At 41.9% G+C, this 24,717-nt stretch overlaps 1 protein-coding gene and 1 non-coding gene across 2 annotated transcripts in view; one reads left to right on the top strand and one right to left on the bottom strand.

The window, feature by feature from the left end:
* Positions 1-551: 551 nt before the first annotated feature.
* Positions 552-626, bottom strand: Trnas-uga (transfer RNA serine (anticodon UGA)). Its single transcript has one exon. It is a non-coding gene; the product is annotated as a tRNA-Ser (tRNA).
* Positions 627-6,296: 5,670 nt separating this feature from the next.
* The window catches only part of LOC126108534 (ankyrin-3-like), a 73,438-nt gene continuing 55,017 nt past the window's right edge, over positions 6,297-24,717 (top strand). Inside the window, exon 1 of the mRNA XM_049913819.1 lies at positions 6,297-6,411. The gene's annotated coding sequence lies outside the window, so the exon portion shown is untranslated. The remainder of the gene's footprint in view (positions 6,412-24,717) is intronic.

The following is a 24,717-nucleotide window of genomic DNA, read 5'->3' as shown; positions in this document are numbered from 1 at the left end:
CGAGAGAGCGGTGTGCTGACCACATGCCCCTCCATATCCGCATCCAGTGACGCCTGTGGATTGAGGATGACACGGCGGCCGGTCGGTATCGTTGAGCCTTCGTGGCCGGTAAAATAATAATGTTGTTGTTGTGGTCTTCAGTCCAGAGACTAGTTTGATGCAGCTCTCCGTGCTACTCTATTCTGTGCCAGCTTCTTCATCTCCCAGTACCTACTGCAACCTACATCCTTCTGAATCTGCCTAGTGGATTCACCTCTTGGTCTCCCTCTACGATTTTTACCCTCCACGCTGCCCTCCAATACTAAATTGGTGATCCCTTGATGCCTCAGAACATGTCCTACCAACCTATCCCTTCTAGTCAGGTTGTGCCACAAACTTCTCTTCTCCCCAATCTTATTCAATACTTCCTTGTTAGTTACGTGATCTACCCATCTAATCTTCAGCATTCTTCTGTAGCACCACATTTCGAATGCATCTATTCTCTTGAATGAGATTTTCACTCTACAGCGCAGTGTGCACTGATATGAAACTTCCTGGCAGATTAAAACTGTGTGCCGGACCGAGACTCGAACTCGGGACCTTTGCCTTTCACGGGCAAGTGCTCTACCAACTGAGCTACCCAAGCACGACTCACGCCCCGACCTCACAGCTTTAATTCCGCCAGTGCCTTGTCTCCAAGATTCCAAACTTCGCAGAAGCTCTCCTGCGAACCTTGCAGAATTAGCACTCCTGGAAGGATTAGGTCCCGAGTTCGAGTCTCGGTCCGGCACACAGTTTTAATCTACCAGGAAAGTTACATCTATTCTCTTCTTGTCCAAACTATTTATCGTCCATGTTTCACTTCCATACATGGCTACACTCCATACAAATACTTTCAGAAACGACTTCTTGACACTTAAATCTATACTCGATCTTATCAAATTTCTCTTCTTCAGAATCGCTTTCCTTGCCATTGCCTGTCTACATTTTATATCCTCTCTACTTTGACCATCATCAGTTATTCTGCTCCCCAAATAGGAAAACTCCTTTACTACTTTAAGTGTCTCATTTCCCAATCTAATTTCCTCAGCATCACCCGACTTAATTCGACTACATTCCATTATCCTCGTTTTGCTTTTGTTGATGTTCATCTTATATCCTCCTTTGAAGACACTGTCCATTCCGTTCAACTGTTCTTCCAAGTCCTTTGCAGTCTCTGACAGAATTGCAAAGTCATCGGCAAACCTCAATCGTTTTATTTCTTCTCCATGGTTTTAATACCTACTCTGAATTTTTCTTTTTTTTCCTTTACTGCTTGCTCAATATACAAATTGAATAACATCAGATAATAATATATATAATTAATAAGTTAGTTATTTTTTGGAATGTGTAATCAATAATTTATTAGTCAGGAGGAAAGCTAATAAATGAAAAGTAAAATTAATTTAAATATCTCATTCGCATACACAAATCACTTTCTTAATCTTTTTTACCTTTTGTGTTGTTTGAAGTGAAGATCAGTAGACTCTTAACGTGCTGGAAGAACGTTTAGTTTGCGATCTTAAAATCTCAGGGGAATGGAAAATTGTCTTCTCGCCTCGCGAGAAAATTCAGATCAGTTCTAAATTAATTTCGTGGGTACAGCGTTGACAACGTAAGGAAAAATGTAGTAAAGAAAAATCTATAAGATTCTATAAATTGGGGATTGATAACCGTTACTATGAAATGAAAGCGGAAATGCCAAATTAAGCAATTTTTTATACAGACATCTGACATCTCGAACACTAATCTCACAGTTTTGAACAAAATAAAGAATTGTGCCGTATTTCGGCGAAACAAGTAGAAATTACGGTAATCTCAACTCGATTCTGGAGCGAAAGAAAAATATTCATAGTAAAATCATTTTGGTAATTACAATTGCCGATAATAATGACACAACTAAACAAATTCCTAAGACGGATACATTTTCAGTTCATTTGAAACAAAATGGAAGAATATAGGAGTCTGGTAGCGCAGGACGCTGTCGGAAGGGTGCGCGACTAAAGAGGAAGAAAAGACGAGCGCGCATTCTTATACGGGACAAAATACAGACGATAATGCTACGCCGTTCTCATTATCCTGGGCGTACATATTCGCTGACTTGCAGCGCAGTTAATTGGCACAAAGATTAAATTGTTTTTTTAACTTTTGATATTTCGATAGGAAAGGAAAATAGCACATTATTACGTCGCGGCCAGGACACAATATTACACCAGTCCGGGCGCAGTTTAGTCTATCGTTTACTTTTTTTTTTTCTGCTGCTTAGTTCCAGCGACATACGGTAAACTGCCGCTGTCAGAGCGCAAATTCTTTCGGTTAATCTTTGCAGTATCTCAAAGTTATCTCGTCCAGATGCCTTTCCTCTGCTGAGCACTCTTCGTTCTCCTTGTGTTCCGCGATCGCTTCTTTACATAAGACGAGAAATTCTTAGTATTTTTAGTCAGATACATTGCCGATGTTTTATTTACGAATTCATCAAACACTTCTGCCATTGCACTCCTTGCGCTAATTTTGTCTCACACTGGCACTTATATCTCATCCTAACCTGCACTTAGTTTAACCTATTATTTTTCATTGTCTCTTTGTTGGGACGCAAATATCTTATTTATTTTTACACAAGCAATGAATCCTTTAGCTTTCGTTGTTGTATCTAAAGGCTGAACTGACTGCTACAATGCTTGCAACTGAAAAGGAATAATTTTTCTCTAACAAAGTTTTTTTTTGCGGGGGGGGGGGGGGGGGAAATTAATATGCCCATGTTCTGTCCATGCACTTAGCTGCGCTGTGTGCCTGCTGGTAGTTTCTGTATAACAACGAATTTTTCAGATTTACTGAAGTAACTGCCATGTTGCTGTTGTGGTCTTCAGTCCAGAGACTGGTTCGATGCAGCTCTCCATGCTACTCTATCCTGTGCAAGCTTCTTCATTTCCCAGTACCTACTTCAACCTACATCCTTCTGAATCTGCTTAGTGTATTCATCTCTTGGTCTCCCTCTACAATTTTTACCCTCCACGCTGCCCTCCAGTACTAAATTGGTGATCCCTTGATGCCTCAGAACATGTCCTACCAACCGATCCCTTCTTCTGGTCAAGTTGTGCCACAAACTTCTCTTCTCCCCAATCCTATTCAATACTTCCCCATTAGTTATGTGATCTACCCATCTGATCTTCAGCATTCTTCTGTAGCACCACATTTCAAAAGCTGCTATTCTCTTCTTGTCCAAACTATTTACCGTCCAATTTTCACTTCCATACATGGCTACACTCCATACAAATACTTTCAGAAATGACTTCCTGACAGTTAAATCTATACTCGATGTTAACAAATTTCTCTTCTTCAGAAACGCTTTCCTTGCCATTGCCAGTCTACATTTTATATCCTCTCTACTTCGACCATCATCAGTTATTTTCCTCCCCAAATAGCAAAACTCCTTTACTACTTTAAGTGTCTCACTTCCTAATCTAATACCCTCAACATCACCCGACTTAATTCGACTAGATTCCATTATCGTCGTTTTGCTTTTGTTGATGTTCATCTTATATCCTCGTTTCAAGACACTGTCCATTCCGTTCAAGTGCTCTTCCAAGTCCTTTGCTGTCTCTGACAGAATTACAATGTCATCGGCGAACCTCAAAGTTTTTATTTCTTCTCCACGAATTTTAATACCTACTCCGAATTTTCTTTTGTTTCCTTTACTGCTTGCTCAATATACAGATTGAATAGCATCGGGGAGAGGCTAAAACCCTGTCTCACTCCCTTCCCAACCGCTGCTTCCCTTTCATGCTCGACTCTTATAACGGCCATCTGGTTTCTGTACAAATTGTAAATAGCCTTTCGGTCCCCGTATTTTACCCCTGCCACCTTCAGAATATGAAAGAGAGTATTCCAATCAACATTGTCAAAAGTTTTCTCTAAGTCTACAAATGCTAGAAACGTAGGCTTGCCTTTCCTTAATCTATTCTCTAAGATAAGTCGTAGGGTCAGTATTGCCTCACGAGTTCCAACATTTCTACGGAATCCAAACTGATCTTCCCCGAGGTCGGCTTCTGCCATGTCAATGCATTTTATGCGTCCCAATAAAGGGGAATGGAATGTTACGTTATTACTACTATATGTCGTATGACTGTGTTCTTCTTAGCCTTTATCCCACACTAGCAGAGTTTGCTTGGTGACACATCTGACTCCTTAGATTAGATTAGATTAGATTTACTTTCATTCCAATTTATCCGTAGTGAGAAGGTCCTCCAGGATGTGGAACATGTCAGAAAAACAACAATACATGACAAATATTTACTACTAAAACAAATAAGCTAATGTACCATTCCACAGGTCCCAAGTGGAATGATCGTAATTTTTTAATGAACACTATATGAAAGAAGAGAAATTTGTTAACATCGAGTATAGATTTAAGTGTCAGAAAGTCATTTCTGAAAGTATTTGTATGGAGTGTAGCCATGTATGGAAGTGAAACATGGACGGTAAATAGTTTGGACAAGAAGAGAATAGAAGCTTTCGAAATCTGGTGCTACAGAAGAATGCTGAAGATTAGATGGGTAGATCACATAACTAATGAGGTAGTATTGAATAGGATTGGGGAGAAGAGAAGTTTGTGGCACAACTTGACCAGAAGAAGGGATCGGTTGGTAGGACATGTTCTGAGGCATCAAGGGATCGCAAATTTAGTATTGGAGGGCAGCGTGGAGGGTAAAAATCGTAGGGGGAGACCAAGAGATGAATACACAAAGCAGATTCAGAAGGATGTAGGTTGCAGTAGGTACTGGGAGATGAAGAAGCTTGCACAGGATAGAGTAGCATGGAGAGCTGCATCAAACCAGTCTCAGGACTGAAGACCACAACAACAACAACATATGAAAGAGTCATTTTACAAATGCTAAAGCACTGAATTTAAATTCAAAAAGTTTTTTATTTATTTATAAGGTAATAACATGTAATGCAACTACTATAATACTTATTTACAATGAGCACATTACTGCATTGAAATGGTGCAGAAGTTAGATTGTACTTACACACACACACACACACACACACACACACACAGACAGACACACACACACACACACACACACACACACACACACATATATATATATATATATATATATATATATATATAGGGTGAGTCACCTAACGTTACCGCTGGATATATTTCGTAAACCACATCAAATACTGACGAACTGATTCCACAGACCGAACGTGAGGAGAGGGGCTAATGTAATTCTTTAATACAAACCATACAAAAATGCACGGAAGTATGTTTTTTAACACAAACCTACGTTTTTTTAAATGGAAACACGTTAGTTTTGTTAGCACATCTGAACACATAAACAAATACGTAATCAGTGCCGTTTGTTGCATTGTAAAATGTTAATTACATCCGGAGATATTGTAACCTAAAGTTGACGCTTGAGTACCACTCATCCGCTGTTCGATCGTGTGTATCGGAGAGCACTGAATTACGTAGGGATCCAAAGGGAACGGTGATGGACCTTAGGTACAGAAGAGACTGGAACAGCACATTACGTCCACATGCTAACACCTTTTTATTGGTCTTTTTCACTGACGCACATGTACATTACCATGAGGGGTGAGGTACACGTACACACGTGGTTTCCGTTTTCGGTAATGTTAGGTGACTCACCCTGTATATATCAGTTGGTTTTACTGAGAAATTCATCAATGGAGTAGAAGGAGTTGGCCACCGATAAATCCTTTAGGCTTCTCTTAAAGTGAATTTCATTGGTTGTTAAGCTTTTTATGGCTACTGGTAAGTTATTGATAATGTGTGTTCCTGAATAATGCACACGTTAATGTACAAGACTAAGTGACTTTAAATGCTTGTGAATATTATTCTTATTTCTAGTATTGATTATATGAATTGAGCTGTTGGTTTGAAAAAGTGATATATTTTTAATGACAAATTTCATTAAGGAATAAATATATTGGGAAGCAGTAGTTAGTATCCCTAGTTCCCTAAACAGGCTTCTGCAGGATGTTCCTGAGTTCACACCACATATAACTCTTACTGCACGTTTTTGTGCCCGGAAAACTTCAGCTTGGCTTGATTAATTTCATCTCCTTCTTGATACTGTCCGTGCATCGTGTGCGTATTGTATGTCATTCGCAGCAAGGCGTTCGTGGAGAAAGGCTGCAAGACGCGAAGGTCACGGCTCGCGCCGTTGGCCTCCCGCCAGCATTCGGTGAGAGTGGGGGATGGGAGGGGGGGTTTCCGCGTGACGTCAGAGCTGCTGCCGCGCTGGTTCTTGTTGGGCAGTCGTTCGCGAGACGTGTCAGGGTGGTCAGACAGAGCGTGCTGCATCTGCATCGATATCCGTCTACGCAAGAGGGCAGGCGTGTGTTCCGAGAGTAAAGCAGGTAGGAGCGCTGAGCCTGTTTTGAAAAAAAAAAAGTGGTTCAAATGGCTCTGAGCACTACGGCACTTAACAGCTGAGGTCATCAGTCCTCTAGAACTTAGAACTACTGAAACCTAACTGACCTATGGTCATCACACACATCCATGCCCGAGGCAGGATTCGAACCTGCGACCGTAGCAGTTGCGCAGTTCCGGACTGAGGCGCCTAGAACCGCTCGGCCACCGCGGCCGGCGCCTGTTTTGAAAGACGCGGTATTATAAAGTCAGACATCCAGAAAGTTAACTACTGGAGCAGGGTGCGTAGGTGGAAGTGGCGAATCGCGAAATGTGTGGCCTCAATGAATGCCGGACATTAGCCACGCCGGACATTTGCCACACTTGCCCCTTCGGCAGGTAGCGATCCCCCAGGTAAGGGACGCCCTTCCTCGTACTTCTTCTGTCCGCTTTCAAACCGCCGTCTCCACATCTTACTCGATACAACCAGTACGTAAGGGACCTTCTCCTTCGACATCTTGGCGAAATACAGAGTTTGTTTCCCGAAATCGAATATTTATAACTTTTGGGAAACGAAAGCAATACCGGCGATTATGTCAGTATGTAATTAGTTCTGATCAGTATAAATATAGATCTCTCGGTCTGTACTGTAGCTCCCTTTCACGCTTACTGATTGCGATAGAAACAGTCCATCGGCAGGGGAGCAACAAGAAAGGAACGATATAAAGAGAATGCGAATGTACGCTAACATTTCTTATTGACCACTGCATTTCTGCCTACTTTAATTACTACAACTGCATGCCCAAAACACAATAAGGACAGGAGAAATGGGAATGTGAATGTTTGGAAAGAAGAACGACATACTCCATATTAACCGAGCGGGGTGGCGCAGTGGTTAGACACTGGACTCGCATTCGGGAGGACGACGGTTCAATCCCGCGTCCGGCCATCCTGATTTAGGTTTTCCGTGATTTCCCTAAATCACTCCAGGCAAATGCTGGGATGGTTCCTCTGAAAGGGCACGGCCGACTTCCTTCCCCATCCTTCCCTAATCCGATGAGACCGATGACCACGCTGTCTGGTCTCCTTCCCCAAACCAACCAACCAACCAACTCCATATTAATTTACTCTATATCCCTTGCAGCGAAACATTAGTTAATAAAGTGTAGCGGTACAATGTTCAAAACATAACTGAAAATACGTTCACTAAATAGAGATAAGAACATCTATGACTGACATGTCATCTAAAGTCGACGTACAATTTTAAAATGTTAGAAATAAGGTTCAAATGCCTCTGAGCACTATGGGACTCAACTGCTGTGGTCATAAGTCCCCTAGAACTTAGAACTACTTAAACCTAACTAATCTAAGGACATCACAAACATCCATGCCCGAGGCAGGATTCGAACCTGCGACCGTAGCGGTCGCGTGGTTCCAGTCTGAAGCGCCTAGAACCGCTCGGCCACACCGGCCGGCTAGAAATAAGGAATTGAAGTAATACAGAATGCTATGCTTGTAATGTACGTTGTTGTTCTACAGTGTTTAGCTCTGGTATTTACAGCGTCACAGAGAAAGTATCCTAGGTTTTGGTGGGAAAAGCCGTAATTGTGATGATCCGCACTACAACAAAAACAGGAAGCGCAACTTTAGAAAAAATAATATAATGTGTGTTTCAGCTCACAAGCGACATTCAAGCAGATAGTTCCTGTGACTTAGTATGGGCAGAGGTTATAAATAAATTAATAACTGGCTCCTTTTACCAACCCCCGGTCTCAGATGAAACAGTTGCTGAAAAGTGTAAAGAAAACTTGAGTCTCATCACAAATAGGTACCCTACTGATACAATTATAGTTGGCAGTGACTTCAATCTACCTCCCATATGTTGACATTTTCAGACCCTATTGTAGATAGAAAATAACTTCCGTAATTGTTCTAAATGCTTTCTTAAAAATTATTGTGAATAATTAGTTCACGAGGCCATTCAAATTGTAAATGGTTACGAAAACACACTTGACCTCTTAGCCACAAATAATCCTGAGCATCACGACGGATACAGAGATTAGTGAACACACAGTCGTAGCGAGGCTCAGTTCCGTAACAAAGAAATTCACCAAAACTAAACGCGAAATATATCTATTTATAAAAGTTGCTAAAAATTCGGTTGACGTCTTTCTAGCACTCTCCAACCCCAACAAACTATGTAAGTGAAGACCATATGTGGCTTAAGTTCAAAGAAATAGTATCAACAGCACTCGAGAGATTCATACCAAACAAATTAATAAGAGACGGAACTGATCTACATCTACATTTATAGTCCGCAAGCCACCCAACCGTGTGTGGCGGAGGGCACTTTACGTGCCACTGTCATTGCCTCCCTTTCCTGTGCCAGTCGCGTACGGTTCGCGGGAAGAACGACTGCCGGAAAGCCTCCGTGCGCGCTCGAATCTCTCTAATTTTACATTCGTGATCTCCTCGGGAGGTATAAGTAGGGGGAAGCAATGTATTCGATACCTCATCCAGAAACGCACCCTCTCGAAACCTGGACAGCAAGCTACACCCCGATGCAGAGCGCCTCTCTTGCACAGTCTGCCACTCGAGTTTGCTAAACATCTCCCTAACGCTATCACGCTTACCAAATAACCATGTGACGAAACACGCCGCTCTTCTTTGGATCTTCTCTATCTCCTCTGTCAACCTGACCTGGTACGGATCCCACACTGGCCGGCCGGAGTGGCCGAGCGGTTAAAGGCGCTACAGTCTGGAACCGCACGACCGCTACGGTCGCAGGTTCGAATCCTGCCTCGGGCATGGATGTGTGTAATGTCCTTAGGTTAGTTAGGTTTAAGTAGTTTTGAGTTCTAGGGGACTTATGATCTCAGCAGTTGAGTCCCATAGTGCTCAGAGCCATTTTGGATCCCACACTGATGAGCAATACTCAAGTATAGGTCGAACGAGTGTTTTGCAAGTACCTCCTTTGTTGACGGACTACATTTTCTAAGGACTCTCCCAGTGAATCTCAACCTGGCACCCGCCTTACCAACAATTAATTTTACATGACCATTCCACTTCAGATCGTTCTGTACGCATACTCCCAGATATTTTACAGAAGTAACTGCTACCAGTGTTTTTTCCGTTATAATACAATCATACAATAAAGGATTCTTCTTTCTATCTATCCGCAATACATTATATTTGGCTATGTTAAGGGTCAGTTGCCACTCCCTGCACCAAGTGCCTATCCGTTGCAGATCTTCCTGCAATTTTCTAATGCTGCAACTTCTCTGTATACTACAGCATCATCCGCGAAAAGCCGCATGAAACTTCCGACACTACCTACCAGGTCATTTATATACTGTAAACAGGAAGACGTAACTCTCAAACTTTATCGAGAAAGCAGCCATGTTACATAAAACACGACAGAAAGCTGCTGCAGGAGCACCGAAAAAGGCACGTATAATTTAGACGAACGCAAAATCTCCAAGATTGGTGAAGTATTATTACTGAGGCTCGAAATTTGGCGCGGATTTCAATGCGAGGTGCATTTAATAGTTTCCACAACGAAAGTCTCTCTGGAAATGTGGCAGAAAATCCAATGAGATTCTGGTTCTATGTTAAGTAAACCAGCGGAAAGGCCCAGTAAGCGATGAGGAGGAGGAGGGGGGAGAGGAGGGGTAGACAAGGGACCCAACCCTTCGGAGCAGGTAAAACCGTGGCAAATGTCCGGCGTGGAAAATGTCCGCACACCCTGGTGCGAGTGGCTGTGCGAATTTCGCGGAATCGCATTCTATGGGCTTTCGTGTTTACAAGGTTCATTTGCAGTAAAACATGCATACCGCGCAGCAACTATTACGTCGCTTATGTTGCCAGCAGTGTAAATCAAAACGTATCGTAGTGACCAAGTGTGTAAATAGCGTTGCATGTCGGCGTCGGTATTTCGCTTACTTTTCTGTAAGAGTAACTGCGTGGTCATTTGCTGCCAGTACCACAAAATTTGAAGCAACTTCCTAACATACGTTTTCTTCAATTTCAATTACTACGACTTCCGACTCTCGCTTATTGTGCGAAAACTGTATTTGTTTCAGTGTACGCCTAAATGGACAATGCTAGCGGGTCAGAGTAAAGGCGCACTCATTTTGATTAATTTTTCTTTTGCTACGAGTATACAAGACAAGAGGAGATGTTGAGTCATAAGCTGATTTACCAAAATCTTTACTACCAATTTCAAACATATGATAGGTACGATAGGCAATTACATCTCTATCATTAAAACTTTCAAGACCAGGTACACTAGAAACTCCGCTACCACCTCTTACTATGGCAACGGTGAACCATCCATTTCCATGTGAAAAAGTGTCGTTTATATCCAAGCTAAAATTAAGAGAACATCCAAGAAATACACAAGGTCCATCGACGAGAGCGTGGGCTGCAACGCTCTTCACTGGGATGCGATATTTCTTGTCTCCTGATGTTGTTGTAAGGTCAATGCTAGCGGGTCAGAGTGAAAGCGCACGGCTAGACAGACAGAATTTTTGCGTAGAGAAAGTAATAGCAATGTGGACATTCACAATGGTAATAGCGATCATAATTTTAATACGTGAGCATCGAAAATTGAACTAAACATTTTTTAAATTAATTATATAAAGATGTCAATGAAACTTATACAATTCTAAAGGAACTTCTACATCTACATATATACTACGGTAGCCACCAAGCGGTGTGTGGCGGAGGGGACAATTCGCGCCGAAGTCATATTCCCCCTGCCTCCCCCCCCCCCCCCCCCCCCTCTGTTCACTTAAAGATCGCGCGAGGGAAAAACGGCTGTCTGACACGCCTCAGTACGAGCTCTAATTTCCCTCATCTTTGAATGGTGATCATTGCGCGACTTGAAAGTTGGTGGTAATAATATATGCCCTACATCCTCGGTGAAGATCGGATTTCGGAATTTAGTGAGCAGCCCCTTCTGTTTAGCGCGCCGTCTATCTTCAAGAGTGTCCAACTTCAAACTTTCTATGAGATTTGTAACGCTCTCGCGATGGCTAAATGTACGTCACGAATCTTGCCGCTCTTCTTTTGACATTCTCAGTCTTTCGAATCAGACCCAACTGGCGAGGGTCCCACCCAGACGAACAATACTCCAAAACTGGACGAACTAACGTATTGTAAGCTATTTCCTTTGTTGAAGGACTGCATCGCTTCAGGATTCTACCAATAAACTGCAATCTAGAGTTCGCCTTGCCCGTTACTTGTGTAATCTGATCATTCCATTTGAGATCATTTCGAATAGTCACACCCAGATACTTGACAGACGTTGCCGCTTCCAAAGACTGGGCATTTATTTTGTACTCCTACATTAATGGGAATTTTCGCCTTGTTATACGCAGTAGGTTACACTTACTTATATTGAGAGATAACTGCGTCATTACAAAAAAATGGTTCAAATGGCTCTGAGCACTATGTGACTTAACTTCTGAAGTCATCAGTCGCCTAGAACTTAGAACTAATTAAATCTAACTAACCTAAGGAAATCACACACATCCATACCCGAGGCAGGATTCGAACCTGCGACCGTAGCGGTCACGCGGTTCCAGACTGTAGCGCCTAGAACCGCTCGGCCACTGCGGCTGGCACAAAAGAAAACAAAATCATGTGTATACATAGTCATTAGGTGAGAAAATATAGTCATACACACACACACACACACACACACACACACACACACACACTAGAAAAGTTTTCCTTCGTCTCTGATTTTGCTACCAACAAGCTTAATGATCGGGTGCTATGATAGAAACGACACACGAAAGTAACAACGTTTCATGAAGTTGCATTCCAGAGACAGTCATGTTTAAACGCTGCAGATAGTTCATTTGAAGTAACACTCGTATACTGGACACCTGGAACTCCGCAACTGTTGATGTTTTCAACAGTGGAAAACGAAACGTAATAACGAAGCCATCGGGGACAAAAAACGTTGTTTATTAGCGTCTTTTGTTCACCTACTTTGGTATAAGAGTAAAAGGAACTAACTCTGTGTTCGTTTGCCGTCATTGCCACAAAATTTAGTGTGTTCTCAATTTTCAGTATCTTCATTTTGAGTAGTCACGGCGTTTCTTATTACAAGAAATCATTCAAAGAAGAACATTAAAGAGATGGACTGACCGACGAAGAGCTAGAGAGACACAGATTTTGCATAGAGAAAGTTGTGCAGATGTTGATAACAATAATTCTATTGTCGTTCTGAATTATACACTTAAATGTGCACTGAACAGAATGTCAAATACTTCTGACAACTGTGATTGCAGTTTGATGAATTTACATTGCAGATTTTGCAATGCAGATCATTTCGCGTCTGAGGTGTCTTTACGGCATTCACATTGTGTTGTAATAAGGCAGAAATTAATTTGCCGCCATAAACACAAAATTTATTTTTCAACACGTTGTATCAAAGTCGTATTTCAAATGGACCTTAATCCTGACACTGTAGATGACATTCAAAAAATCATCGTGTCTCTAAAAAGTAAGAACTCTGCAGGGATTGATAATATTGCTAGTAATTTATTCAAATATTATTGTGTGTGGATAAGGGACATTCTCTGTCATATTTTCAATGCTTCCCTTCAGAAATGTGTTGTTCCCAGTACACTTAAGTATGCCATTGTGAAGCCCCTGTACAAAAAGGGCGATACAACTGAAGTAACCAACTATCGACCTATCTCTCTGCTGGCAGCTTTCTCTAAAATTCTAGAAAAGCTAATACGTGTAAGAATTACTGATCATCTCATGAAGAATAGAGTTCTCTGCAAGAGCCAATTTGGCTTTCAAAAGGGCCATTCAACAGAAGACGCAATCTATGGACTTGCAAATGAAGTCCTAGAAATCCTTAGTGAAAAAATGCTAGCACTTGGTGTTTTCTGTGATTTGTTTAAAGCTTTTGACTGTATTGATCACCAGATTCTCTTGCAAAAAGCAAAATTAGGAGGAATAAGTGGTGTTGCAGGCAACTGGCCACAGTTGTATCTCCAAGACAGAAAACAAGAAGTTATCTTGAATAGCTCAGGTGGAGTATGTGATGTTTCCTCACATTCTGAATGGAGTTCCATTACAGGTGGAGTGCGTCAGGGGTCCATTCTTGGATCACTATTATTCCTGAATTTTATAAATGATCTACCATCATGTACAAGCCTGCCATGTAAATTTCCATTATTTGCTGCTGATACCACAATTTTTATGAGCAGTAGAACAGTTAGTAATCTTGAGGAATCCATTAATCACATACTCTCAGCTGTGGTTAATTGTTTCAAGGTGAATGGTCTCTCATTAAGTTCCAGTAAGACCAGCTTTATTCAGTTCTGTACAAAAAACAGAAAAAGAATAAGTTTGACATGTGGTAATCAGCCAATAGAAATAATGAAAACAACAAAATATCTTAGAGTGCACATTGGCAAGAAAATGAACTGGTCTTCACGTATTATAGAGCTCTGTAAGAGTCTTAGCTGTGCTACGTATGCTTTACAGGTTGTCACTACATGTGTTGAACCTAACACTACAGAAGTGACATATTATGGCTATTTTCACTCACTCCTTGAATACGGCATTATTTTTTGGTACAACAGCCATTAACAAGGAAAGTGTTCATTGCTCAGAAGCGAGCTCTAAGAGTTGTGAGTTGTATGTGGATTGCGCCCAAGAGACTCGTGTAGAAATTGCTTTCAAAAACTTAAAACATACTCTAATGTGTTTTGTTTCTAAAAATATAGAGATATTTCAACCAAAGAATAATTATCATGAGCATAACACACAGAGGAAGAATGATATACACAGCGACCATAGAAATTTGAGCCTGGTGCAAGAGGTTGTCCACTATACTGGAACAAAACTCTTCAATGCTCTTCCTCCTGAAATAAAGGCAGAGGTTCATAACAAGAGTAAGTTTAAGAAAGCACTAAAATATTTCTGCTAGAAAAAGCTTTTTACAGTCTAGATGAATTAAATAAATAGATAAATTAAATAAATAAACTGTAAAATTTTAATATTGTATAATACAAGTTGACATAACGCCACTAAGAGTGTTGTTTATCTTGAGCTCTGTATCTGTTTTTCCGTATTGCTTTATTGATTCTAAGAAAATATGTATCGCCTTTTTTCTGTATTGCTGCTCAAAGAATTTACTGTATAAATTTTTATATAACTATGTACTCAAATGTCTGTATATGCTACAAGATTATCGTATGGTATTTGTAAAAATTTTACTCGTTCCACGTCCGTGTGAACCCAACACAGTTGCACCTATGGAACACGAAATAAAATAAAATCAAGTCAACTGAACAATTATAGTGAAACGGAAGACTTATTTCTACACTCCTGGAAATTGAAATAAGAACACCGTGAATTCATTGTCCCAGGAAGGGGAAACTTTATTGACACATTCCTGGGGTCAGATACATCACATGATCACACTGACAGAACCACAGGCACATAGACACAGGCAACAGAGCATGCACAATGTCGGCACTAGTACAGTGTATATCCACCTTTCGCAGCAATGCAGGCTGCTATTCTCCCATGGAGACGATCGCAGAGATGCTGGATGTAGTCCTGTGGAACGGCTTGCCATGCCATTTCCACCTGGCGCCTCAGTTGGACCAGCGTTCGTGCTGGACGTGCAGACCGCGTGAGACGACGCTTCATCCAGTCCCAAACATGCTCAATGGGGGACAGATCCGGAGATCTTGCTGGCCAGGGTAGTTGACTTACACCTTCTAGAGCACGTTGGGTGGCACGGGATACATGCGGACGTGCATTGTCCTGTTGGAACAGCAAGTTCCCTTGCCGGTCTAGGAATGGTAGAACGATGGGTTCGATGACGGTTTGGATGTACCGTGCACTATTCAGTGTCCCCTCGACGATCACCAGTGGTGTACGGCCAGTGTAGGAGATCGCTCCCCACACCATGATGCCGGGTGTTGGCCCTGTGTGCCTCGGTCGTATGCATTCCTGATTGTGGCGCTCACCTGCACGGCGCCAAACACGCATACGACCATCATTGGCACCGAGGCAGAAGCGACTCTCATCGCTGAAGACGACACGTCTCCATTCGTCCCTCCATTCACGCCTGTCGCGACACCACTGGAGGCGGGCTGCACGATGTTGGGGCGTGAGCGGAAGACGGCCTAACGGTGTGCGGGACCGTAGCCCAGCTTCATGGAGACGGTTGCGAATGGTCCTCGCCGATACCCCAGGAGCAACAGTGTCCCTAATTTGCTGGGAAGTGGCGGTGCGGTCCCCTACGGCACAGCGTAGGATCCTACGGTCTTGGCGTGCATCCGTGCGTCGCTGCGGTCCGGTCCCAGGTCGACGGGCACGTGCACCTTCCGCCGACCACTGGCGACAACATCGATGTACTGTGGAGACCTCACGCCCCACGTGTTGAGCAATTCGGCGGTACGTCCACCCGGCCTCCCGCATGCCCACTATACACCCTCGCTCAAAGTCCGTCAACTGCACATACGGTTCACGTCCACGCTGTCGCGGCATGCTACCAGTGTTAAAGGCTGCGATGGAGCTCCGTATGCCACGGCAAACTGGCTGACACTGACGGCGGCGGTGCACAAATGCTGCGCAGCTAGTGCCATTCGACGGCCAACACCGCGGTTCCTGGTGTGTCCGCTGTGCCGTGCGTGTGATCATTGCTTGTACAGCCCTCTCGCAGTGTCCGGAGCAAGTATGGTGGGTCTGACACACCGGTGTCAATGTGTTCTTTTTTCCATTTCCAGGAGTGTAGAATACTCGTAGCTGCAGTGTAGTATGTGCCACAGATCTGTTCTGCAGCTAAAATTTCAGATACGGTACATGACATTTGTTATCACAGATAAGGTCCACTGACACAGTTGGTCGAATTTCGACCACAGGCGATACTAGGAAACACTGAGACATGCGGAAAACTACGTTTTGCTTCTGGAGCGCAAAGTAGCGAGACTACTATATTCATCCAGTGTTTGATAATGACAACAGTTAGTGACTTCAACAATTTTAAAATGTAATTTCAAATCTTTCCTACGTTTTTCTCGCTTACATGCTTAACGTAAAACATTAATTCATTTGTAAAGTAATCAGAAGACTGGAACTGTTTCATATATTGGAGCGCATTTCGTTAAAGCATCTTGGGTGGGTCGTTTACTGGTTGTAGTGTAAAATGAATCGTGAACTATGCGGTGGAGCTTATGCCGCAGAATGGTTACGTCTGTGAAGTATTTGTTGGATCTACACTGCACGCCTAGATGTGTTTCAAGCTTTGCCGTAAGACGTGGGTGGATAACTCAGCTGGTAAGAACTAGGGGACCGGGCTGATGCCTCGTTCACGGCACAGACGTCCGATCTGCCTCATCGTAAAAGGCGTAGTTGGCGTTCTGTTGATGGACGCTGCAGTAAACATTCTGTCTGCAGGTGCGAAGGCAACACACGTAACTGCCTGCTTGACGAGCACGCTTGCCCAAGAACGCTTGAGCGAGTGTGTGACAGACTTGCGCAGGCGTCAAAACCGTACAAGCAGCTTGATGGTTGATAGAATTTCGACTGTGTATGCTTGTGCAAGCATTCAAGGGTCTGTATGGTTCAGCATGTCTGCCAAAAATAGGGGAGGTTTGTGCAAGCATTCGTCAGTGACTTCTCTTGATTTTTATTTGGTCTTGTTATACTACTTTTTTTTATGAATTTGGCCAGCTATGGACCGCATAAAACTTAAGACTTACGGTGTTCCTTTTTCGGGTCAACAGAAACATCCGATCTCACGCGTCGGCTTTGACCCGTGACGTAAGGGTGTTGTGGTGTGTGACGTCATTACGGCGCGGAGTTTGGCTTGTGAGTGTGGCGTGTTTGTAGATGTTGCCTCGTTGACGTTACCTTAGTAGGAGTTTTAGGGCCTGTAATATATAGTTTACCTTTTTACTCTACTTTTTGTTTTAACGTCGTCTATGAGGCTTTTATCAGTTTGCCATTAGATTGTTCAATCTTTATGGTCTATATGTTTTGTCGCTACTCGTTATGTCTAATGAATCAATATTGTTTTTTTTCCTTTATTTTTGTTTGTTTCTTTTTTTTATCTTTTGATTGACCTACACATTGATCTGTAGCGTAGCCCTGAATACGAGGTTAGGTTGGGAGTTTTTTTTTTGGCGGGGGGGGGGGGGGGTCAGGGGGGGGCTGCGCCCCCCCCTGCTTGGCCTTGAGTACCACTTGTTTATTATTATCTTTGTTTGCTATCAATGTTAGCAGATTGTTCTTGTGAAACCTTTGTGTGTGTTGTTTTTCTATGTGTTTTCGTCTTTATGATACGTATGCAACGTTTTTATATCCGCCATATTGGAATTGTCGTTTATGGTCGTTTCCGCCATATTTGTGACGTCATGGGTCAAAGCCGACGGGTTGGATCGGACGCTTCCGTATTTCCCCTTTTTCTTCCTTTCTTCACAGTACTTCTTCATTTTCTCTCCAACTGCTCGTCTCTGCTCCTGTGTCCACACCCTCTTGGGTCGAGGTTTTCGCTCATCTTCTTCATAGTAGGCGTTTCTTATCAGTAGCCTGTAGTGATTCCTGTCACGTATTACTTCTTCTGTAACACCTATTTTGTTGGCATCTTTCTTTGCTTTGTAATCCGTGTTTCTTCCATTGTTTTTAAATATCAATAAAATTTCAACCGTCTCTTCCTCATTCTCTCTGTGATATTTTCTGTATTTTTGTATAAATCTTCATTTCTCCTTTTAATCCATCTATTTTCATTGTTTTTCTCAGGACCTAGAATTTTTCTTAGTATTTTTCTCTCTCTTTTTTCTAGTTCTCTAAATTCGCCTTTCTTCAATGTTAGACACTGTGTGCCTAACATTCCATAAAATTGAATATTACATTACGTGTAAAGATTGTACTGCAATGTAGATAAACTCAAAGAATGAAATATTTCAGGGAGAAGGAGAGAAGAAAAAGAAGATTACAATGAGACAACTTCCACAGCGTGTCTACCGCAAATACTACGGGAAATGGAGCTCCTATATAATAAGCTGAATCGTCCGACATGTTTTCCCCCAACTCTGAGCATTTCGCAGTGTTTATCTTGTGGGTGATGAATCTATTCACGCAACTTTATACGATATTTCTTATAAAATGTTTGATATTGCTCGTAGAAGCGTTTTAAATAGCAATTAATGTGTACGGAGGTATCTAGAATTCCTTTTTCATATAACGGGAAGACTGAAATATAATATTACTTTGCTGTATGAATCTATGCTCGGAATTTGCGTGGTAGTTTGTAAATACTAAATGTAATGAGTTAAAAACTCGGTAACAATGTCTTTAAACATGGGTGTTAGGTTGTAACAACCCATGCCTATTTATCAATTTTTTGTTCAAATATAGGCACTTGTGAAAGTGGTGTTTATTCTTCCTCTCTCCCCCCCCTTCTCCCCCCCCCCCCGCTTCACTACTTTGTACAATAAATATGCCGCATTTCTTGACGTACTTACTTGTGAAACTAATATTTATTAACAGTTTCATCTATCATTTAACCAGTATTCGTTTCTACTTCATGATAAGTTTGTTGCTTGTTGAGTTGCGTAAAAATAGATTATGTTACCTGTGCAGCTTCCCTCATAATGACCAATCCGGTATAAAAATATCTTAACTATCACTCGCCCTACGGTAGCCACATAAGAAATGGCGTTAAGTTGTATGTCTGTTTATGATAACGACATAAATGCGTCACAAATATTGCTCTCCACTTTGGCAATTACGAAGACATCTCAGGAATCGAAAACTTTTGAGACGAACTGTTTCAGTATAGTTTTGGCAGAGGGAAGAAATGCAGTTGCATACAACTGATTTCATGTTTAAAACTACTTTTATTAATGCAAAATTCATAGTGCAGAATTGAGCATCAGCTCCTAGTTCCCAGTTGTCTTTGTGACCATTTACGGCCCATCTTTTTCTTCATTTGAGGTTACGTGGAACTCTGAACATGTGGAAACCATATTTGCAATAATCGGTGGAGTTCATAGCTAAGCGGGCACCCGTATTTACGACGAATTCTTCGGTACAGCTGAACGGAGTGGCCGAGCGATTCTAGGCGCTACAGTCTGGAACCGCAGGTTCGAATCCTGCCTCGGGCATGGGTGTGTGTGATGTCCTTAGGTTAGTTAGGTTTAAATAGTTCTAAGTGCTAGGGGACTGATGACCTCAGCAGTTAAGTCCCATAGTGCTCAAAGCCATTTGAATCGTTTTTTGAAGAAGTTTTAAGGACGTGGGACCGTACGGAAAAAAACTCTGATGAAGGCATTCTAGTAAGTTCAAACTTCGGAAAGTCATTGGAAAACAATACGCTTAGCGTCCCAAAGAGTAAAACTTTACCCGGAACTGATGTTGAACTTCCAATGGTAATTGTAGGCGATGAAGCTTTCCCTCTCAAAACATACTTGATGCGACCATATCCTGGCAGGAACTTAACAAATGACGAGGCTATATTTAATTATCGTTTGAGTCGGGCAAGAAGAATATCCGAAAATGCATTCGGTATATTGCAACAGAAATTTCGAATATTTAGAAGAATCCTTCAGGGAGATCCTAATAACCCTACAATGATTGTGACGGCTGCATGTGTAGTGTACCACTTTATTCGAAAAATGGAAGGTTATAGGGTGCCCGAACAGAGGATGGATCAAAAGGAAACTGCTGAGGGATCCGGAAGATCATCAAATCTTCGAAACCTACCTCGAATTCGTGGGAGATCAACAGATGCTGCATTTGCTGTACGAGAAGAACTCAAAGAATTCCTGAATTCTCCACAAGGGACTGTGGAATGGCAAGAACATGTCGCCTTGGCGATATAACGATGACATAAACCAAACATCTGTTCGTAAAATAAAAAAGTAAATAAATATCTTTCGGGTATTAAAACTTGTATAGTTTTTATCTTACCTTTGGCTTGTAGATCTGTTGCAATTGTCTTCCAAACTCTGTCTTTGTACTCGATATTCCTGCAGTTTCCACTTCCCTGATCGTAAAGGGCAGGAAACTTACGAACTCCTTCTATTAGTCGTTCCACATCCGTGTTTTTGTACACAGAACAGTCTTGCGCAGTTGCACAGCTCACAGCCGGCCGCGGTGGTGTAGCGGTTCTAGGCGCTCAGTCTGGAACCGCGCGACTTCTACGGTCGCAGGTTCGAATCCTGCCTCGGGCATGGATGTGTGTGATGTCCTTAGGTTAGTTAGGTTTAAGGGGCTCCGGAAAGGCTCAAAATCATGAAAAGTTCAATTTTTACTTTTTTGCGTTTTCTGAATCTGCAGACTATTACCTTTTAATAGATATATAATTTATTCAATTCCGAAGACTACAACTATTTTTAAATTTTTTTTGAAATGTGTTCTACATGGGCGTGACCCACTGTGGCGCTGTTAAACTGCTGTCAAATGGTGTTATTATTAACGTCCGTGTTCATCAGGTACATTTTAGTGATGTGAGATAAAGTATATCGCTGGTGTGACTGTCGATTGTTTCATGTTTATTTACTCTGTCGTTATCTCGAAAATATTCGTAATTAATTGTGTATTTGTTGCAATAGAAACACTTCACTTTGGTGTGTATGATGCTGTTGCGACTTTCAATGATGACAACATTGTAAGGTGCAAGGTATTTAGAAATATGCCAATGAAGATAGGTTCTAACATGGTACGAGCGATGCTTGCTTTAGACAAGGAACGCCTTCGGGCTGCAGACAGGGCTGTAAAGAGTCTAGAAATACAAGCAAGAGTAAACAGGAGGAGGAACAAGAGGAAGCTGTAGGAGGAGTTTGCAGAGGATGAAGATAATCCATCCTATGGACCTGGAATGCACTAAAAAGTTAATCCAATCTTTGTCGCTCGATTCCCAAAACTTTTATTTTCTCATACTAATTACATGCTTTCTAAGGATCTTCCAAACATATTTGTTTCAAACTTTCAGTAAATGTTACACAGTACCTTCTGCATAATTTAACACAGCGTTTTTCCAAAAAAACTGTATATTTTTGAATATATAAATAAAAAATTGCAAAAAAATGTTGTGAATTTTCATTACAATTGAAAAAAAATCATCTTTAATAACTGAACTAAAATTTTGTAAAATCCCTGTGTTAAGTTGTAGCCCATATTCCAATAAGTAATCTGTAAAATGTTCAACTTCCTACCTCAAATACTTTGTGAGGAAAGATGTAATTTATAAGCGTTATTTTAACATTGCAAGTAAAGGGCGTTCCGGAGCCCCGTAAGTGGTTCTAAGTTCTAGGGGACTGATGACCACAGATGTCAAGTCCCATAGAGCTCAGAGCCATTTGCACAGCTCACAAGACAACTCTGCCGTCCGGCCGTGTCCATCACGTGAAAATTAAACACGGCGAATCCCGTTGACGTTTCCCGTGCACGACCCGGTCAAGTGGGGCCCGCGACGCTGCATTTGCTTTAACACTTTGAGGACTGAGCGCCAGTGTGGACGCTCAACCGGCTGGTACTGAGCGATTTCACAGTTTTTCTGCATTTTCTACAGCAGATTCTATACCACAGAAGACAGATTGCTCTTTTGCATTTAAAAACTAAGACCATTCCCTTCAGAGTACTGCAAAGAAATAAACATTTTAGTTAGTGACGAGGGTTGTGAAGTGTCGGCAGACGTGCCAACACTGTTTTGTTGGAGGAGACCCAAATGCACGCTATAAGCTCACGCAGGCTGGCGTGAGGTCTGAAACAGGATACGTAATGAATGCTATAAAGAAAAGTACGTAGCTTCTGGAATACTTAACTTTAATCCACATTTGTAGAACATCTCTCGTTACTGTACAGGCTTTATAATCACAATATCAATTGGTAATGGCGCCTTGCTAGGTCGTAGCAAAAGTAGCTGAAGGCTATGCTAACTATCGTCTCGGCAAATGAGAGCGTAGTTCTCAGTGAACCATTGCTATGAACGTCGGCTGTACAACTGGGGCGAGTGCTAGTACGTCTCTCTAGGCCTGCCGTGTGGTGGCGCTCGGTCTGCAATTACTGACAGTGGCGAAACGCGGGTCCGTCGTATACTAGCGGACCGCGGCCGATTTAAAAGCTACCACCTAGCAAGTGTGGTGTCTGGCGGTGACACCACAGGTTGTATTTTAATTTCAGAGTAGGATGTTTTCACAGTGAAAAAAAAATTTTTTTTTAGGTTTTAGGACCTCTAAGGGACATAGGATTGAAGTTGTTAGTTTTAAATGAATAACTGTTGAAATATGAACTTCTATTTTATTAATAATCACACAGTTACATTGGCTTTTGTATGAAATATTTCGAAACATTTTGGAGAACAAAGCCCTACGTCACAGGTTTCACAATAATATCGCGTGTCTTTCCTTGAAACTTTACCATATCTGGCCTTGCTTGTTTCTGCGCATACTTAGACAATTTTGTGGGTGGAATTAATTTTGGAAAATGCCTTCCGCTTAGTCTGTTGATGGGTGAACTATTCTGAGAAGTGCATGAGTCTTAAGAGGCCACCTTTGTGAACCAAGTTCTCTGCTAACTCTGTAATGTATTCAACCAGATGTTTGCTTGTATTTCGCGACGTTTTGTACAAAATGTATGAATTTACAGTCATGAGGTTGAAAATGTGAAAGAAAACTTTTTTCCACCACTTTATCTGTTTTCGTTCAAAAGGTTAGTACGCCATTAGCTGGTCGCTATGATCCACGCCAGCTTTTTTACTATTGTAGTCCAAAACACAGTCTGGCTTCATTTTTTCCACCATTCCAAGTTTAGTTTTGACACTGACATTTGTTGCCGTCATTTTATGCTTTGTTGTCAAAATAAAAACGTCTCTGTTGTCCTTCCATTTTACAAACAGTAAGTGACCTCGTCTGCGAAGCGAAAGTTCATTTTTTTTTTTTCAATTTCTGGCCAGCAAGATCCCTATGTAGCCCTTTTCTATTTTTGTGCACAGTACCAACTGCCTTAGTTCTTTTCCCCCCACAAATAATCCAGTAAATCAGGGCTGGTGTATAATCGGTCCATGTGTAATGTGTGACCTTTATTATGAAACGAATGACACAATCTGTCTACAATGTGTAAAATGCTGTTATCGGCATTAGACTGTTTCCCAGAATAAATTTCACAGTTCAGGACGTACCCACTTTCACATAGCACAAAAATTTTTACGCCATATTTATTAGGCTTATTTTTCGTACACACTCTAAAACTCAGTCTACCATGAAAAGGGCAAATTCCTTCATCTATAGTAATATTTTCGCCTGGCTTGTAAGCCTTTCCACTTTGGGTCACGCATCTGTCGAATATAGGACTTACCTTATGAATAGGATCGTGACCAACCTGGTTTTTAGGAATATATGTTGCGTTATCTACGAGATGTAACATTCGTAGAATTGACAAAAATCTATCTCTTGGCAGACACTTTGCCGCAAATGAGGACTGCAACACGGAATTTGTTGACCAGTAGTCAGACAGTTTTGGTTTCTTCACTAGGCACATATGCAAAATAATACCAAAAAATTTATACAGTTCACTGAGCTTCACTGTTGTCCTCTTACGCCACACTGACTGAGGCTTCAGTTTTCCTGTAGCACTTAGTGTCTCTATTGTCATTCTAGCGTAGCGGTTTGTCTCTCGTTTGATCGGTCTCACCAGTTCTTCACCGAAAAAGTACGTGAAACAATCAAACACTGAAGAATGTTGGTCAATCCCACCTTGAATTCCACAGGATTCAGAAAAAAAAAGGAAGCTGGGAAGTGATGGTATCGTCATCTGTCCACTGGCCAGAAGAATATGGCAAATTGCAATGACCAGTTGTGTTTGTTGTGACAACGATGTCAACAGCCTCATCTTCAGGTCTTCCTGTGCGCCGCTACCAAACTACCATTCGTTTTATAAAACATTTTTTTGGCTAACGCACGCTGTTGTCCTTTCCACTGATCCATGATTACTGAAATGGCGCACTGTTTACTCGGCAACTGTCACGAACCCGCAGTGCTGCCACCTGCCTTTGGGTGCCGCTACTCATTTCAAACATTCGCATTATTCTGTGTCACCCTGTACTTTGGCGAAAAATGGCTGTCAGTTGGGCTCTTGGACCATAGATACTAGTAGACTGGCCTTGCTGTGCAGAAGCTATAGGGCTGGTGTGGCTCCAACATAAACCACGTGACTGTTGGCAAAACGTGGCGGGATTTCAAATCAGCAGTCTGCACATTTCTCAATTGACTGCCAAACGCTTTCAACAAAAATTACTTTTTTATTTGCAAAAAATTATGTCAGAA

Source organism: Schistocerca cancellata, chromosome 11 (assembly GCF_023864275.1).
Source record: "Schistocerca cancellata isolate TAMUIC-IGC-003103 chromosome 11, iqSchCanc2.1, whole genome shotgun sequence".
In the NCBI taxonomy this organism is placed as follows: Eukaryota; Metazoa; Arthropoda; class Insecta; order Orthoptera; family Acrididae; genus Schistocerca; species Schistocerca cancellata.
The sequence above is the reverse complement of the archived record's forward strand: the minus strand, read 5'-3'. Positions and strand labels throughout refer to the sequence as shown.